General features: G+C 51.9%; 1 protein-coding gene across 1 annotated transcript in view; it reads left to right on the top strand.

The window, feature by feature from the left end:
- Positions 1 to 13,454: 13,454 nt before the first annotated feature.
- The window catches only part of CHST8 (carbohydrate sulfotransferase 8), a 163,272-nt gene continuing 157,139 nt past the window's right edge, over positions 13,455 to 19,587 (top strand). Inside the window, exon 1 of the mRNA XM_045293810.1 lies at positions 13,455 to 13,778. The gene's annotated coding sequence lies outside the window, so the exon portion shown is untranslated. The remainder of the gene's footprint in view (positions 13,779 to 19,587) is intronic.

The following is a 19,587-nucleotide window of genomic DNA, read 5'->3' as shown; positions in this document are numbered from 1 at the left end:
AAGAATGTCTTGCAGGAAGTAAGCTTTGCTAGCTGAAGCAGGGAACTGGCTAAGGCAGCTGCACCCTGATCCAACCATCAGAAAGCAAGAGACCCGAGAACCAGGAAGGTGAGGCTCACCGAGCCATTTATCCCTCTGCCCTTCAATTAGCCACACATGTGTTTATCGGCCAGGTTGGCACAATAAACTAACTACCTCAATCCACCCCTTGCCAACCTGGCACCTGTTCATAATTCTTTTCTTCACGATTGAAATTAAGTAACACCTACACCTTAATCCTATACTCCTGTGAATATGCTCCCCCACCTATGAAAGTTTGTAAGCCGACCACTAGTAGGTAATACCTTTCATTGGTTTTATGAATCTGTCTTCCTAGTGTGTTTTTTGTTGTCTTTAAAGGAGCTCTGGTGGTACTGTGGAGTCAGTGTTGGGCTACTACCTCCAGGGTCAGCAGTTCAAAGCCAGCAGCTGCAAAGAGAAAGATGAGGCTTCTTCTCCCTTAAGGGTGGGTCGTCCTGGACCCTGTGTAGGATGACTGCGAGTTAGCGTGAGCTTAGTAATCGTGGATTTGGTCAGCTACTAGAAATGCTATTTTACTCCTCACCTTGTTTTGTTTTGTTTTTCCTTGAAATAAATCCGATTGGAACTTCATCTTAAGCCTTTCCTGTTGCTCCCATTTTAAAACATGAAATTAATTTTTCTTAGCTTTTGGAAGGGGAGTTCTGGATCGTTTTTCAGCTTCCCAGAACTCTGTTTTCATCTAGTGTTCAAAAGGTGGCAGCGTGTTTCCTGGCTTTGTAAAAGTCTCTCCAGAAGATCCTCTGCATCTTCTGCTTCTTCTCCTCCATGGCCCCTCCTCTGTCCATTTTTATCTGTCTCTCAGCAGTCTCCTTCGTGTGGGGTCCTGCTCTCGAAGGAAGAACTGGCTTGTCAGAGACCAGCGTTCCCAGGGGCTAACCGAGTCCATCCCAGTTGTCCCTCCTGTAGATCTTGGAGTGGACAAACCCCGTCCAGTTGCAGCTGCTGTTTCCTCTGTGCTCCCCGAGGACCTCCCTCTTGGCACCCTCCCAGGACTGGCAAACACTGTTTCTTCCCCTTATTTCTGTCTGCCGCCTATGAGTACCATGACGATCTCTATCCACGTGGCCCCATCTACTTATATTGTGATGTTTCCGTTTTATTGTAGATGTTTCCCGAGGGTTTCCGGCTTGCTCTCTAGGTAGCCTTCCTGTTTTTATTAGTGGATTACAAGAGGTTAAAAATCAGCCGCCAGCACTGCTGCTGTCTTCTCAAAAATGCCCCAGGGAGAACTTTTACTCTGACTTCAGCATCACTAAGGAATACTTTACAACTTTACAACTCCCATTAGACAAGGAAAACTGGGCGCCGTGCAGTTTGTGTGGAGCATCTTGTGCGGCCGATAGCATTGTAGTAGACCTTCCTGATGCCCTGTCCCAGGTCCCACCCCCACTGGAGCTGATGCCCAGTAGCAATTCCACCTTCAAACACCTGCATCTCTCTTCCCTCCCAAGGGCTTTTGTTGATCCTACCAAAGCTCATTGGGCTGCTTGTACAATACTTAATATTCTCAAGAGATCCCACAACTAATGAGGAAAGAGAATCAGTGGAAAGATGCTTTAGTCTCTCTGCTTCAGTAGGCTGATCCCGAGGTGTGTTTTACATGCATCTATACAGAGTCCCAGAGATGGTGAGTCCCAATTTCCCACAGTTGTGACCCATTCATGAATACAGCTTTTTTTTTCCCCTTTCCCTTCCTTCTCTCACCCACCCCTCTTCCTACCTTATACTCCTGGAGATCACTTAGATAAATAACCTGCACTGAATTCTTGTCTTAGAGTTGCTTTGGGGAGAACCTAATCCAGGACTGAGCAAGACGCCAGTGGTGTCCCTGTTGCAGACATGTCTCGTGGAGTGGAATAGTACTAGCTGAATATTTTTTTCAAAATTAGAATTTGGTAAGAAAATCTCTTAGTCTACCCAGATGAAACACTTTGTTTTTCTTTGTCTACAGTCTCTTTTCTACCTCAAAAAGTCCTGATTGATTGGTTGTTTCCTTCAAACCATGTCTGTCTGAAACTCAAGACCCGTTTTCCATAATTTTCAGCAATCCCATCTTATAGTGGTAGAATCTGTCCTTTCTCTGAGCTCTTTACCTGTCAGTGCCAGTTTTTGTTTCTAAAATACATGCCCCTCCATTTTGGTCGGACTATATGTGAATCCATGGTTCCATGTGGTTTCTGCTTTGCGTTTAGAGAACAAGCAGCTCTTCTTTGGTTTATTTCTCCCGAATGGTCTGAAAGGCTCCCAAGCCAGACTCATGCAGCACTGGATCCGGCAGTTCCCTGGACTTCCCGTCCAGAGGACGGTGCTTCAGGTGTGAGCTCTGGGTAGGCAGATTGGGACAGCAGTGGAACCTGTGGGGGCCCAGGCTGCTTAGCAAATGGAGCAGTGGATGGGGCTGGACACTCTTCTCTCTCCTGGCTCCCTTTTATCCACCATCCTCACCTTCCTCTCCCTCACTCTCCCCTTCCCCTACCACCCTCTCAGCCCATCCCTCTAGCCTCAGCCTCCAGCTCCAGCAGCAGTAGAGACAGCTGGGCAATGAGGACAACCAGAAACTAGCTCCCCTAAGGCTGTGCTATGGTGTTTGCACAACACCTAAATCCCACAATGCTCGGCTTTACAGAACAAAGCGTGGCTGTTGTGTGATGCATACCTGCATGTGGAATTGCAGTCCCCTGGCTCTTGGTGATGTAAGTCTTCTCTCTGAGTAAAGACAAGCCAGTTGAAAGAACTTTCTGCCATCTGGTTGATGCCCACTCACAGCAGCTCTATAGGACAGGGTCAAACTGCCTCTGTGAGTTTCTGAGTCTGTAAGTCTTTGTGGGTGTAGAAAGCCCTATCTGTCTCCCTCAGAGTGGCTGGTGGTTTCGAACTGCTGACCTTGCAGGTAGTAGCCCAACTAGGCCACCAGGTAAGACAAGATCAGGTTAAATTCCACCTCTCCCATCAGGCCCTGCCTTGTCCCCCAGGCACACAACCCAGCCACCCTCAAATGGCTCCATCACAACCTGTCTCGACTCTTGACCCATTTCCCTGTGATTGTCAGCTGCTGCTTTCTCTGCTTCCTTCACATCTTGACTCCCACTCACTATTGCCAAGTCCATTTCGACACTTACGATTTTGTGGGACAGAGTAGACCTGCCCCCGGGGGTTTCCGAGGCTGCGGACCATTATGGGAGCACAACGCCTCTTTCTTCCGAGGAGTGGCTGTTGAGTTCGACTAGCTGACCCCATAGTTAGCAGCCCCATGTGTGAACCACTATACTGCCAGGGCTCCCGTAGCAGTTGTCCTTAAGGCGGGCTTGTTAGCAAATCTGTACTTGGAAGCAGCTGGCCAAATTCCTACAAAAGGAGATGTTGGGCTTTGCCCTTCAAACCTGCCTCCACCTGGCATTCAAGGTGGGCGCCTCCCTCAGCACTTCTCTAATGGGGCGGAGCCAGGCCCAGGTCCTGCATCTCTGAAGCTTGGGACAAGGCACGGGTAACAGGGAGAAGCATGTCGTGTGAGCCCAAGACCTCCCTGCGAAGAGCAAGCAGGCAGGAAGCTCTGTCTGAGGACAGGGACAGAGGACTGAGGGTGACAGGCTCCATGCTGGGACCTGCAGGATGGCCTTCACGCCACAGGCCTCTGTGTAGCCTGAAAAGCGGAGGTTTGGACTGTTTGGGGTTTTTTTAAAGCCAACTTTAAACACTACTGGCAGCAAGATGTCTCCAGGACAAACGTTAAGAGCAAGGTGATGGTCTCACTATTTCCACAACTACAGAGCAGACAGGGCGTCACTGGACCTGCTGGGCTCTGCCTGCAGGATGAAGTGCCCCCTGGGCTCTTGGAGCGCTGATGTGAGAGTTGCTTGTCTTATTTTCGGAACCAGCTGCCTGCTATTTTGATGACATGATTTAATTTTTCCAGGTGCCCAAGGATTTTCCTTTAGAACAATCCTGCTCTCAGGAATGCTCCACAAACCTGGACGTTCTGGAACATTCTGTCTCTATCTACCTAACTTGACAGGTTATATCATCCACTTCCAAATCCCACTCACCGTGGTGCCTTCTCAGCTCTGGGGGAGGGCATAGCAAAGTTGGCTGGGGAGCTGGCTCTGTGTGCCTTAAGAATAAATTGGGAGCCTCTGAGGAAGCAAAGCTCTTTAGGCCTCCATTCCAGTTGCTCCCTCAGAGCAAACTGGCAGGTTGAGCATCCCAGAGCCCCCCACTAAAGCTAGCTTAGGCATTTCCTGTTGAGGCATCTTCTCACAGGAGAATAGGCAGAGGTGACAGGCCAGGGCCCAATGCGGGTGCAGGACTTGGGGACAGATATTCCTTGACCCACTGCTCTTGGCTGTCTGTGGGGCTGTCCATCCCGCCCAATGCATGCAGTCTTCCTGGTCTTGTCTCCTCAGATGCAGCATCCGGGAAGCTTTTCGGGAGATTCATGCAGCCAGGCACTGCGTGCACCTACCTTCAGCATGTTGCAGAATGACCACTGGCTCAGGACCACTTCGAGAAGGGTCGCACCTGCCGCTGTTTTTCCATCTTGGCTGTGGTGGCCACCATATAATTTGGGGACACAACTTGCTTGGGCTAAAAGGGCCCCCAGAAACCTTGAGCTGAACTGACTGCATGTGGAGGATTTTGAATGGGCATCTCTCCTCTAGCAGGCAATAGTCTCTTTGGAGCTAAGTGACCCCTTTGTCTCCCAGCTCTGAGGACAGACCTCAGGCTCCTTTGGAATGAGGTCCTTTCAGCCTGCCTGTGCAAATGTCACATGAGTATCCTCTGTGTCTCATTTCTAAGCCCAATCAGGGAGGTCTCATGGGGTGTGTCCCCCCCAACTTCCCCCCACCCCCCACACTGCCCCCATGGCATCTCACAGTGACATTTGATAGACCTTTCTGAGATGTTCCTGGGAAAATGCTTTTCTTTTTTCCTCTTTGAGTTCAAAGCCATCCTTTCTTCTCTGAATCTCCAAATCCAGTCTTTAGTACAAAGCATTAAATGTAGAATAGCATTCAAGTTTGCACTTAAGAAAAAGGTTTTAAGCTAGCCGGGGAGCATTAGACAAATACTTAAGCCCTATTTTCTTACCACATGATGGAAGGAAACAAACTGATTAACAATTTTAGGTCAGGCATTTGGAAAAGGCAGGGTTGGGTTGGCATGTTTGAGAGGAAGTACAGCCCTCATAGGCTCCCCAACCCTTTTCAGACCCCACAGAGGACTCACTGTTCTCCTCTGAATGGTGACCCGGGGGTCCCTGAAAGGGTGCTGAGCCTTACCCACCTGGGTAAAATAGGCATCTGAGAATCAGACAATGTTTTACAAGAAGTGCCATTTCATTCAGGACGTGCAGTGACTTACTCTTATTCATCTTCACCTCGATGAATAGCAGATTCCAGTGAAAGAGAAGCTTCGGCCAAGCAGCTCTAGAGAACTTCTTGTAGTGAGTCAATCATACTCGGATCCACACAGATGCACAGAAAGCACCCCAGCCTGAAGAGAAATCCACATAAGGGAGCTCTGGTGCCTAGTGGCTTAGGCCATGGGCTGTGAGCTATAGAATCAGCAGTTCTAAGTCACTAGTCACTCCAACAGTCGCTCAGCACTGGTCCTGAAGGAATCATCTGTCCTGGATTCCTTGTGTTTCCAGTTCCTATCTGTACCAGTGTACATCCTCTGGTCTAGCCATATTTATAAGGTAGAATTGGGATCATGATAGTTGGTAGGGGCTGGGTGGGGGTGGAGGAAGCATTTAGGAACTAGAGGAAAATTGCATGTTTCATCATTGCTACACTCTACTCTGACTGGCTCGTTTCTTCCCCGAGACCCTTCTGTAAGGAGATGTCCAGTTGCCTACAGATGGGTCTTGGGTCCCCAATGTGCACTCCCTCTCATTCACAATCATATGATTTTTTGTTCTTTGATGCCTGATCCCTGATCGCATTGGCAACTCATGATTACACAGGCTGGTGTGCTCCTTGCATGTGGGCTTTGTTGCTTCTGAGCTAGATGGCCACTTGTTTACTTTCAGGCCTTGAAGACCCCAGGCATGATATCTTTGGATAGCCTGGCACCATCAGCTTTCTTCACCACTTTTGCTTATGCACCCATTTGTCTTCAGTGATCATATTGGGAAGGTGAGCACACAATGGTATGATTTTTTTTGTTCTTTTATGTCTGATACCTGATCCCATAAACATCTCATGATCACACAGGCTGGTGTGCTTTTTCCATGTGGGCTTTGTTGCTTCTGAGCAAGTTGGCCGCTTGTTTACTTTCAAACCTTTAAGACCCCAGACGCTATGTCTTTGGATAGCAAGGCACCATCAGCTTTCTTCACCACATTTGCTTATGCACCCATTTGTCTTCAGCAATCATGTCGGGAAGGTGAGCACCATGGAATGCTAGTTTAATAGAACAAAGTATTCTTGCATTGAGGGAGTTCTTGAGTGGAGGCCCAATGTCCATCTGCTACCTTAATACTAAACCTATAAATGTATTCACTAGATCTATTTCCCCATCCTCATATATAAATATATTTACACATGTACATGCCTTATTTAGGCCTCTATAAATGCCCTTTGCTTCCTACTTCTTTCCTCTATTTCCTTTTTATTTCCTCTTGTCCCACTATCATGCTCAGCTTTCATTTGGGTTTCAGTAATTCCTCTTGGTTACATTACCCTTGATCACGCCTCCTATACCCTCCTCACCCCCAATTTGGATCACTTGTTGTTCCCTTGTCCCTGGGTTTATTAACAGCACTTCCTTTCCCCCAACCTTCCCCTCTCCAATGTCCCCCTGGAACCACTGGTCCTGTTGTTTCCTCCTCTAGATTGTTCATCGGCCTATCTTATTTAGACAGACTTAAGTTGTAAACTCTTTCTAATATGATTGAACTATTGAATTGTATGATATTTGAATTATATGCCAATAAAATTGTTCTAAATAAATAAATAATGGATTAGGAGGAAAAAATGGAAGGGGGGAATTATAGTCTCACAAACCCACAGAAGCAGCTCTGCCCTGTCCTATAGGGGTGCTATGAGCCAGAATCAACTTCATGTCAGACTATATAAGATAGAGTAATTGTTCCTCTGCTAAGCCCATTCCTACTTACTTCCCTGCATGACATGAATTCATTTGGTCCAAATGAAATCACACTTATCATATTGTGACATATACTATAATAATATTGTGATGTGGAATTTCAAAACTCTCTCCCTCACCATGACAATAAAGATCTCCACCATTCATGTGCAGAGTGTACTGGACATGTGGTGAACTCCCCACCTTTGATGGCCTCACTCTCCCCCTCCCTGGTCACCAGAGTTTGTGGTGCTCAAAGACCGGTCAACAGCACACCTTCCCATGGTGTTTTTATTTGTTTTGTTTTGTTTTTAATTTAAAAGCTCTGGTTGCACAGGTATAGGGAATTGACTCTCAGCTCAGCGTGTGACATGGATAGGTCATCTCTTATGCTCTGGAGGCAGAATGGTGACCAAAGGGCCGTTGGCAGGTTGAGCAAGGAGGGATGGCATCTTCTAGTTCTGTGGAGAACATCTCTGCCTAGAGACCCAAGCGGCTGCCCTGAGGTCCTAGAGCCCTTGTCTGGGTCTCTGCCAGCCTCCCTCTGTGATCTCAGCTGAGCATTCCATTTGCCCTTTCTAGAAAGCCCCTTCTTTGCATAAATTACCAGAGTTAAGTCTCTTAGTGTATGTGTTAGTCTGGGTTAACTAGAGAAACAAATCCAGAGATACTCATGTGTATATAAGAAAGAGCTTTATATAAAAGAGCAATTGAATATTGAGAAAAGATCCCAGCCTAATCCAGATCACATCCATAAGTCCAATATTAGCCCATATGTCTGATACCAGTCTATATGTTCCTCTTCAGACTCATGCAATGCATGTAATGATGCCGAGTTCAGGAAGATCACAGGCCAGTGGGTGGAAATTCTTGTGGATCCAGTGGCAGTGGAAGCATCTCAGCGCTGGTGTGGGTTTCCATGTGGCTCCTCCAGCTCCAGGGCTCTGGGTCCATCAGTGTAGCTTCATTTGGCTTGCCAGCAGGATGTCTCACAGGGAGAGAGTGTGTGTCTGGCCTCCAGGGAAGCAGACAGCAGTTCCCAGAATCCTTAGGAAAAAGCCATGCCCACACAGAGGCCTCATTGGCTATGACCTGATTTACAGGCTAGACTCTACCTCTTCCCTCTGAATCCTCAAACTGACACCAGATTATGTAACTACCACATATACTGTTCAGCCATACTATTATTTCCTTCTACATTTTCCCACCACCCTGAGATGAATCTCACTCCTAAGCAGTGAGTCTTCCCCTTGCCCCCACATCTAGCCTTGGCAGCCACCTAGTACATGGTGGTCCCTACACACGTCTGTTCTATTTCACATCCGTGGGAGCATACACTATCTGTCCCTTTGCATGGCTGCATTTCAGTTTCACTCAGCCTACTGTTTTCCCGGTTCTTCCATGTCATAGCATGTTCCAGGACCTCATCTCTTTTTACAGATGAGTAACAGACCATCGTCCGTACCACAGTTGGCTTATCCCTTAGGTTCTTTCCACCTTTGGCTCCTGTGAACCATGCTACAATGAACACTGGTATCGAAGTATCTGTTTGCATTCCTGTTTTCAACTCTTTTGAGTATGTAGCCAGAGGGAAATTGCTGAAGCATATGGCGTTACAGACTCAGAAACCCACAGGGGCAGTTCTGCTGTGTCCTATAGGATCGCAATGAGTCGAAAGCGACTCCATGTCAGTGACAGAGATGGTATTTCAATGGTTGACTTTTTGAGCAACCACTAGATTATTTTCCCCAGTGGTTGTACCATTTTACAGTGCCACCAGCAATGGATGAAGGGTCCAATGTCTCCACAAGAGGACTTTTCCCTTTGCTTTGAGGAATGATGGTGGAATTTAAAAAACTGTAGTGAGTACCTTTGGGGAGAAAGATGGGGCTTTCTACTCCCATAAAGAGTTATAGTATTGAAGCCCACAGGCCAGTTCTACCCTGTCCTGTAGGGGCTTTGTGAGTCAGAATCGACTCTATGGCATGAGTTTGGTTTGCTTTTCTTTTTCTTTCTAATGGGTACCTGAGACACGGGGTGCCCAGAACATCCAGCAATACTGCTAATGCAGGAGATGCTCATGCAAGCAGACCAACATCTGGAAAATTTCAGGTGATTCCAGAAAAAGAAACAGAGTGGCCTATTTCCTCCAGCTTCTCAGAAACTCAAGGGGTGACAGAGGCAGCTGGGAAGGCAGCTGGCCTGTTTGGAACATGCGCTGCCAGTTGGTGTGTTGGTGGACTGGTTAAACTGACTTTAGGAAACCTCAGGGTCACAGTATTGCAGAAGCTAGTACAGAGCCAAACATGTACTGTAAGTAGCTCTGAGTTGGCTGAAGGGAGGAAGGCCAGGTGTCTCAGAAGCCATCGATTCAATTTTCCTAAATGTTTTCATGCCTTTCACCTTACCTGAGAATCCTCACTGCTAAACAAGAAGGAAGGCAGGGCAGCATCTATTGTACCCATTTTACCAAAGGAGAAACAGACTCGGAGGGGCAGGAGATGTGCTCAAGACCACCTACCTGGCACCTGGGAAGGCACAACACTAGTAAAGGAGACAGAAGGTATTCCCAGACTGGCCACTTCAGATGGCCCCACGTCCCACTGGAGCAAAGGATGCTGGTTCTTCTGTTAGCCATAGACAGGACTCGAGGTGCATAGCCCTCCCAGTGGGTTTTCATGTGCCTTTTATTAAGGACAAGGAGTGGTGTCTGGCTGCTAACCTATAGGTCACAGGTTTGAAACCACCAGCTGCTCTGTGAGAGAAAGTTGTGGCAGTTACTTCTATAAAGGTTTAAAGCATTCCTTGAAGGTTTGAGGACTCCAGGGGACAGTCCTACATTGTTCTACAGAGGCACTATGAGTTGTGATCGATTTGAAAGCAGGGAGTTTGGATTGGGTTTTATCAAGCGAACTGTGAGGCTGTCTTAACTTCTTCCCAATGCTTCCTTCCCAAAGGTAGGAATGGTCTGGGCCCAGAGTCAGTGGGGTGACAGGACTGTCTGTAGACAGCCTTTACTTGGGCCCTCCTCCCTCTCCCACCCCTGTTGCAGCAAACAGTCACCATTGCACTTCTCTGGGGTCGAGGATTGCTTTTTAATTTAGATGGGGTCTCAGACCCCATCTCTCTAGAGAACCAAAACCAGTAGCCCTTACATGTTATCTACACAGAAAGATTTATCTCAAGGAAATGACTCACACAGTGGTAAAGGCTGGCAAGTTCCATGTCCGTGGTTCAGGTGTCACATTGGAGCATTCTCCTGACTCACATAGCTGCTGTGGCTCATAAATCCAAGACTGGCAGGTCAGGCAGATGACAGACTGCTGGCTGCAGAGGTAGATAAACCTCAGGATAGCAGGTAAGATGGCAGGCTGCTGACTCACCGGCTGCAGAGGCTAATGATCCTCACAGTTGGCAGGTCATACAATAAGCTGCTGCATCAAGATTAGATGATGGGGATCCAGATTCAGCAAAAAGTAAAAGAGCTTTGTCAGAATGTCTATCTATATTGGAAATAGGCCACACCCCCGAGGAAAGTCCTCTTCTGGACCTCTGCTCATAGCCAAGCTCATCATTCTATCAGAGCTCATGAGGCCAGGACTATGACTGCCAAACCACGGAGAATCGTGGCCTAGACAAGTTGACCCACACCTTTAAGCACGGCAGTTGGACTACAAAGGAACAATTTTGTGACCTATCTGTCTATGAAGATATACACATCAAACACTGCAAGAGAGCACTCAGGGCTTTATGCCAGGATCTGCAGTATTTCTCCTCCCTCAATGCAGACACACTCCAATTGACTTTCAAAAAAGGACATGCAGCCCTTGGCAAATCTCAGAGGAAAACTCATTGCATTTTGGTGTGTGGGGGGGGTGGGGGTGGGGGGAGCAGGCTGAGATTGCCTTCGGGAAATTTTCTGAAGGCCTCAAAACTAGAAGGAAGTCTGGGGGAAATATTGAAAATGTACAGAATGTCAGAAGGAATGCAGCATTGTTGATTCCTAGCCGTGTCTGCCTGAATAATAGATGCAAATAAGTGCTAATAAGTACAGTTGGAAAAGCTAATGGAAAAACCACCCTTCCCAGGAGGACCTCTGCACAGATGTGCAAAGCTGCAGATAGCCTGCCCTGCTAGCATGATAGTGAGAGAGCCTGTGTAGACATGTCTCAGGAAGTACTTGTGGCTATAATTTGCTCTGGGCTGTGAGTTTGGCCTGGGGGCTGGGGGGAACTCTTCTCCCATCTTCTCCCCACTGAGAGAGAGAGAGAATCATAAGTGGTCACAGGTTTGAGTGCATACTGTGTGCTCTTGGTCAGTTTCCCTGCCAAACGGTGGCCAGGCCTTCTAGGTGTTGAGAGGGTGCTGATGTTTCGGGGCCAAGGGAACACAAGGAGTAGGTTAAGGCCAGGTTTTCCTACTTCCCTCTCCTTCCCCTTCTTTTCCTCATCCTCTCTCCTCTTGCTCTGCTCTGCCAGCTGTGGGTGTGGATTGGATAGATTCCCTGGCTCTTTTTCATCTTGACACTTAAGTCCTTGTCCCTTACATTCAGGGCATCCAATCTGTACACTCTCCCTCCGCCTCACACACAGATAACACGCAGCACACTTGGGCCAGGTAGTCTCTGAGCTCAGAGATCTGGAGAGGGAACCCCAGCACCAAACCTAGGCCAGTTGGCTATCAGCCAACCTGGCCTGGGCCCTGTCTCTGTCACCCTCCAGATGTGTTGACTTCAACAACTAGGTGGTATCCTTGTTTCCTCATCTGCCAAAATGGGAATCATTACATGGACTTTGTTGTTGTCCGAGTCCTGGTGGCTTAGTATTTACAAGGTCTGCACGTGCAAACCACCAGAAGAAAGGCCAGGCTTTCTATTCCCATAAATTGTTAGTCAAAGAAAGAAGAAATAAGACCCACAGAGGCAGTGCTACTTTGTCCTACAGAGTCAGAATCGAAAGACGGCATTAGGTTTGGTGGCTGTTGTTGCAAGAGTTCCAGGCAGGTCAGGATGGTCTTGGTTTGTCTCTTGACCTTTCCTGGGCCACTTTTAGATGCTCTGAGCTTACCTAAGGGCATCTAAGGAGGTCTCAGGGATGTTCTGGGTAGATTACCACCCAAGGCCTCTTTGGGAGTGGCTCTGCCCCCTAGCCTCCCCCTCAAAGATCACTCAACTCTGTCTCCCAATCTGGGTCAGCCCTTTGGAGTCAGGATAACTAAGCAAAGAAACCAAGAGAGAAAATGGTGGCCGGTGGGGGTGGGGGCAACACACACACACACACACACACACACACACACACACACACACGGAAGGGAGGGGGGGAGAGGGAGAGAGGAAGGCAATTATCCTTCACTTTATTTTACTAAATGTGCCTCTGCAGGTGAAAAAAATGTTAGATCTTTAAGAGTGACTGATCTGAACCAGTTTCTCATGGTTCCTCAGAGAAGCCAGGATGCCTGCTCTCCCTTCTCTGCCACTGGCCGTCCCTAAGAAGGGGACAGGCATCTGATACTATGTGACTGGATTGGCCATGATTCTGTTGATGGGTGTGGGTGTGGATGAAGTGGGTGTTGGGGGATGTTAGCTCAGATTGGCTTTGTTCACCCCACCCACTCATTTCTAGGGCAGAGAACCCTATTGGACTTCATGGGTGAGGCCCCTGGGAAGAGCCTGGGTCATGGGGGACTTTGAACCCTGGAATTTGGGGGTCGCGGCAGACTCCTGGGGCCGCGGTGGTTGAATCTCACCCAAGCGGGCTGCACGCAAGCAGGCATCTCTCGGAATCTCTCCCTTGTTTAAGCCTCTGTCTCTCAAGAGCCCCGCGCTCAGTAGCAGCAACTCCTGGGTGCAAGCCCCAGTCTAGCTGTGGTCACAGACCGCCCAGGTGACGCCTTGTCCTTCTTCCTAGCCAGCACCCAGGTGTGACCCAACTAAGGAAGGGACAAGCAGCAGTAGGGAACCTAGATATTAGGAACCCAGGAGACCGGCGAGGCCCCTGCCATAACGGCCGCTGTCGCGGGACCGCACCCATCGGCTGCTTCTTCCGAGTGCAGGGCCAGCGGGGCCGCGGGAGCCGCAGAGCGCATGGGGGCGCGGCGTCCGCGAGCTCCCAGGAGGACCGAACCGAGCGCGGGAGCGATCCCCGCCCCGCTGGGCCACTGCCGTTGCCGCCAGCACGGCGGGGCGGGGCCCGGGCCGGGCCAGGGGGCGGGGCGCCAGGCGGGCGCGGCGCTATTTGCAGCCTCGCCGGAGGCTTCGCTCGCACTTCGCTGGGAGCCTTCCCCGGGCGCTAGCCGGCTCTGGCGGCGCTGCGGGAGGAGGGAGGGCCGGCGCGGCCACCGATGCAGCGGCGCTGGGAACTGCCGGGTCTGGAGGTAGAGGAGGAACGCGCCACCGCGCCGTCTCTCTCTCCGTCTCCCGCGCGCTCCGCCCGCCGGCCGCTGGCCCACAGCCCGCACCCGGCTCCTTGGGTGCGGGAGGACCCTCCCAGGGGGCCGCGCTGGGGCGCGGGGGAGGGGTCCTCCCTGCTTCCCGGTGACTGGGGCGGAGGCTTCGGCGAGGAGGATGGCGCCCGGGAGAGGCGCCGTGGCGCCGAGAGCACCAGCTACGCCAGGTAAGTAAGTGCACGGCGCCCCTTGCCCCCTGGTGTCCCCGCCCTGCACACGCTCCCCGCCCCTCCGGGCCGCTCCCAGGGGGTCCCTGACGGCTCGCGACTGCGTGGGCTCGCGAGCTTGCAAGCAGGCGCAGCCCCGCGCTGGGGAGCCACGGGCCGAGGTGGGGCGTGCGGGGCTTGCTCGGGCTGCACTTTGGGGACCGGCCCCAGTTGCGGGAACTTTAATTAGACTTTTCGCTCCTTGGATTCACTGGCCGCCGAGCGTCCGTGAATGGTCGCCTTTCGGGCTTGGTGGGTCTTTGAGGCTCTTCCTCCCTCTTCCAGGCCCTGGCTGCCGAGTGCTGGGCGCCGGGCTGTGAGCGCGGCGAGGGCCCAGCTGGAGAGCCAGGGGCACCCGCGCCCTTCCCGCGTGCTCGGAATTGGGACTCGAGGGCACGCCGGTGGCAGCAGGGGCCAGGGAGAGTTGAGGCTGCCTTGGCTTTCCGCCGGGCCGCGGCGGGTCCCCGGCTGTGGACCGCGCGCATCCCAGCCCCGGCTCTCCCGGGCGCTGGCCTGTTGTGCTCCAGGCGAGAGCGTGTGCGTCAGGGCCCGTGCGAAGGTGTGTTCGTGCGTGTGTCCGGCCGCGCGGGAGGGCCTGGGCGACTCTGCCGGGCCGCGCGGGATGGAGCCTCTTTGCGGCGGGACCCAGCGGCGGCCGCAAGTCCAGCTTATGGCTCACGCGCACGCCAGCTCTTGCCTCGCCGCCGGACGTCGGCGTGCCAGAGAGGCGCGCTCGTGGGTTCGGGCGCTGCTGGCGCCTGGCTCTTGGCTCCGGTTGCTGCTGCCCTAACTTTCCCTGAACGGCTGGTCTCCTGGTCCCAGGACCCCGACCCACGGCTGGCGAGAGAGACCTGCAGCGCCCGGGGCTGTGTGACACTAACTACTGGACTGCCCGTTCTAACCCTCTAGGAGGGGACCCTCCTCTTCGGTGGTACCCTGCACTCCCAGATGGGCGCCCAGCCGTGATTGGCCCACCATGGGAAGTGGACGACCCGGGCCCTTCGGAGCTGACTTAGTCCGGCCAGAGCCTCAGCACGTGGAAGTGGCGGCGGAGCATGGGGGTGGGGGGAGGGAGGGGAGTCGGAGAGGGAGAGAGACGGTCCCACCCTGAGGACTGAATGCTGAAGAGCAGGACTATGATCCCACCGCGTCAGGTTGAGTTCACCTTGACCCCTGCACACGGTAGGACGGGGCTTTTGCTAAGTGGCGCCCTCAGTCTGGACCGCAGCCTTGAAGCGGGAGCCTCGACCTGTTGTAAAAATTTCCAGCTGCCATGGCCTGTCCCTAGTCCCTGTCCCAAAGACTAAACAGACTGGACAAAGGAAAGTGTGGCACTTGACCCTTAAAGGAGACCCTTCTTTTAATCATGAAAACGCAACATGAGACAGGCTAGGATGTGGGGAAGGGAGGGGGAGGGGAAACTCATTCAGAAGCCTTCAGCTGGCCTGTCTCTGAATGACAGACGCGCCCCGCCCTCCACCCCACCTCACCCCCGCCCCAGGGATCCCACCATTCAGGTCCTGAAGCTTCAATGGGATGATCAATAATCCAATCGCGTGTGAACACAGGCAGCCTCACAGTCTGACCCCGTCCCATCGCCAGGGCTCGGTGATCCTGGGACACGTGCCTGGCACCACTTTATTTATTTATTTACCTGGAATCAGACTGAGTGAATTATGCTTTCTGGGTTTCGATTTTTTTAAAGACCCCAAATTAAAAAGTCAAAGCATTCTTACAGCAAGGTCAGGGATTAATTATTTATATAGAGACAGCAGTCAGCCAGTGTGAGGGCTCCTGGCTCTGTGGCCTGAGTCAGACACGCATGCACTGCTGCCAGCTCCGGTGGTTGGAGGCGCTGGCGATCTGACCTCCTGGGCTCGGCACACGAAGTCCCTTGGACTGTGACTGTAGGAGGCGCCTTGGTAACCCAGCCTGCTGTTTGAGATGCCGTTTTAATCTTATAGCCTGCATACCACTTGGGAAATTTCATGCATATTTGCTGTGTTTCCATAATGAACATTTACTGATTACAGAGTGTCAAGGGAATTTCATTTTTCAAACATTTATTCACATCTCTGTTTATGTAAGCTAATATGTCTGTGAAAGTTCGTGACTACTTTTTTTGCTGTGTGGTTGTTGGGCTGTAAGAGTGCCTAGCAGGCTTGTTACAGAACTTGTCTTCCATTCCCTTTTAGGAAGGAAGTCACATTTTCCTGACGACAGGATGGCTTCTCCTCACTCTTAGCTAGGGTTGTGCCGACCCCAGCAGCCCCGTTGTTTTCTGTGTGGTTTTGCATATGGCGCCACTTTAGGTTTTTGCTATTTCTGGTGGTGTGTTCTGGGGGTTTCGGCCTGATGGGGCTGAAGGTGTGGGTCTAATTGAGGTCCATGGCCAATTTCTCCAGGTCTATCTTGCTACCCAGCTTGGATGGAGTCTGAAGCCCCTCTCTTAGCTCTGTCCAGCGTGCACAATCTCCTGAGGAGGGTGGGGCAGCATGAGAACAAGAGGGCTGCAAAGAGGGTTACGGAGCTCCTCACTGGTGGCGTAGCAAGCTACAAGTTGCCTGCTAATTGCAAGGTCAGTAGTTTGAAACAAGCCACTTGGCAGGAGAGAGAGAAGAATTTCTACTCCCATAAAGAGTTACAGTTGCAGAAACCCACAAGGGCAGTTCTAACCTGTCCTGTAGGGTTGCTGTGAAGTGGGATTGACTGGATGCGAGTGAGTGAGTGAATAAACCACTGTGGCAATTAGAGTCAGTAAACACTTAAAAAAAAAGCCCAACCTTTCAGCCGATCGCAGGGTAATGAGTTATAGACAGGAGATTAATCTAGTGTTGGCCAGAGGAGACTGTTGCACAGGCCTTGGAGCCTCAAGGGGACAGCACCCACGTGGTGGCTGGGCAGGGTAATAGTAGGCACTCTGGTGCTGTCTGCAGAACGGTTGCTTCTCTTGGAAAAAGGATGCCCCCAAAGTGGAGGCAACCTGGGGACAGTGGGCAAGAGACCTAGGAGACACTGGGTCATTTCTGGTAGGCTGCGGATGGTAAACCACTGTGACAGTAGGTGTGAGACTTACAAATCAGTTGTGGACAATGTTGTAACTTTTACTTCCCCCAGAACTACCTGTCACTTGTCAGCTGGGGACCTGGGAGGCAATTGTGGGTTTCCCACACTGTAATTTGTTTGAAAAAAAAACCCCAAACTCACTACTATTGAATAGATTTTGACTCATAGTGACCCTGTAGGACAGGGTAGAACGGTCTCTGTGTGTTTCTCAAAACTGTAATTCTTTATGGGAGTAGAAAGCCCTGTCTTTCGCTCTCAGAGCGGCTGGTGCTTTTGAACCGCTGACCTTGCAGTTAGCAGGGCTTCCAAAACTGGTCATCCTAAAGGGAGTATAAGCCTCATCTTTCTCCTGTAGGGGTTGGGGAGCTGCAGCAATTCAAGAGAAATATATCATGGTGCTGAAGAGCAGTAGGTGTTTGGGACATGGATCCCACAGGCTTGGAGAGGGAGGAGGAGGAGAGGTGGGCTGTAGCTTGTGGCAGCGGTCCCCTGTGCACCCTAGTTCGGTTCTATCCTCTAAGACAGTGATCCTTAGGAAGCTGCTTTGTGGTCCTGCCCACCAGACCCACTCCACCTTCCTTTAAGCCCTTGGGCCTTCCCCTCCCATTTGTTGTGACGGCATCTCTTAGCTCTCGCACCTAGCAGGCATTCAGAGCACTAGTGAGAACAGGTGGTTTGGGTCAGCCTCCTGCCCACCTCCTAGCTGGACCAGGCTCCTTCTGGACTGGCTTTCACTGGGGGGTGGAGCCAGGTGCTGACCCCAGTCTACAAGTCAGATACCCACTTTCTTCTAGAGTTTTCTTGCTTGCCAGAGGTAGTCTGGCCTGTGTTTCGTCCACTACGCTCCTAGCCCCTCGAGCTGGCTCCCCACCTGTGCCTAGCCTGACAGATGGCTACCATCTTGTCTCCCTCAGAAGACTCTTACCTGATGCCCTTCTCTTATCTTCAGCTTTCTCTCCTTTGCCTCCTCCCCCCTTGCCCTGGGCTCTGGCTAAGACACCAAACTCCGTTTCCCTGTGGCTGCTGTCTGCTGCTTGGCTCAGCCCCAACTTGCTCACGGTGGCTGCTGGGTCCACCTGGCTCTTTCTTATAGGGCTGGGGTGCGGGGACATATCTATGAGTCACCCTACTTCCTGTTGTGCCCACACTGCTGGCTGCAAGCCCTGAGTCCAGCGACCACTGAGCTGCAGGCAACAGCCTAGGACGTTGTCACCTTGTCCTCACTCTGCCTGCGCTGCCTCCGGAGGCAGCTCTTCCCTGGCTGGGGCCAGACTTGGGGGACGGGAGGGACGAGTGCCAAGGAAAGGATACTGGGAGGCACAGATGGACTCCTGAGCCCGCCTCCCACCCCACCCCAGGCCTCTCTGGGCCTGACCCCTTGGGCTGTTGACCAGCTGTAGCTGGCTTCCTGGCCTTCCTGCGCTGGACCAGCCCTTATCAGGGTGGGCTGCTGGATGCACCCAGATGCTCATCAGTGAAGGGAGGGGCAGGAGGGCCCCTCTCCCAGCAGCCCCTAGCTGGGTAGAGATTGACTCACACTTGGCAGAGAAGTTGTTCCCCTCCTCCCTTTTGGAGCTGCCTCTTCTTGGGGGCTGATGCATCTCTCTGGACCAGGGTCAGCTGCCCAACCCTGTGAGCACCAAGACCCTCCTATAGCCCTGAGCTTCTGCCACTGGAGGGGAGGAGTTTGAAGAGAACATCCCGGCATGCAATACTAATTAACCAAGGGCCTTCTGTGTGCAGGACCGCCATCCAAGCCCTGAGGAGGGGTGCCAACACAAGCAGGTAACAATGCTGGGGCAAATAGCACTCTCTCCTGGCTGTGTTGGCCATGATGAGCTGGCCATGAAGGTTCTCGGCAGTTACTTGGTGACAGGCAGTGTGAGCCACACCGTGCATGTGTCTGCAATGGTGCCTCCACGTGGTCTGTGCTGCTGCACACTCTGGAGGTCTCGGTGTGACTCAGAGCTCCCACGTTCTGGCTGGGGTTGGTGGTTCCCCGTAGCTGAGCTGAGGGCAGGCAGGCAGGCATCCTCAGGCACTGGCCTGGGCGGTGGAGCCCAGTGTCACGCAGGTTACGTTAGCCAAACCCAGTGTGTTTGGCTACATGGGGTGAGCCGAGGCACCCACCAGGCACTCTCCAACACTGGCTGACCCCACTTCGTGAGACAGGTCCTCTGTCTACACTACTGAAGCTGAATGTGTGAGTTAGGCAGACCACTGAACCCAGTTCACAGTGCAGGTGGTTTGTGTACACTGCCTGAACCAGGCAGTGGGTGATGGAGCCCTGGCACCTTCCCCTGGGGTTCTCGCTTCCCGGAACCCTTCCCTGACTCATTCCTCTGTACATAGCTGGCTCCAACCTCGGGGGCCTACTTCTCCCCACCCTCTCAGCTTGGGGACATCTTATTTGAAGCCCTATGGCAAAGGCTGGCAAGGAACTGGGAGGGCCCCAGGCCTAGGCATGGCACCTTCTGGTAAAGCGTCATGCTTTGACCCAGGTGCCCTGGGGCCAGCAGTCTCCTGTCATTGGTCATGGCTACCTCGCCATGGCTGCCCGGCACCTTCTCCACCGTTTTCTCAGGAGAGTCATTCAGCATGGATTACAGTTGCGGCGGCTGTGGGAGGGTGCATTTTCCCCGTTGAGCCCGTTTTGCTGGGCCCTGTCAGCCTGGGCTTTCGTATCCACTGATGTTTCACCTGG

Source organism: Echinops telfairi, unplaced genomic scaffold (genome assembly GCF_000313985.2).
Source record: "Echinops telfairi isolate 266 unplaced genomic scaffold, ASM31398v2 ScPeMD7_2291;HRSCAF=2852, whole genome shotgun sequence".
NCBI lineage: Eukaryota > Metazoa > Chordata > Mammalia > Afrosoricida > Tenrecidae > Echinops > Echinops telfairi.
The sequence above is the reverse complement of the archived record's forward strand: the minus strand, read 5'-3'. Positions and strand labels throughout refer to the sequence as shown.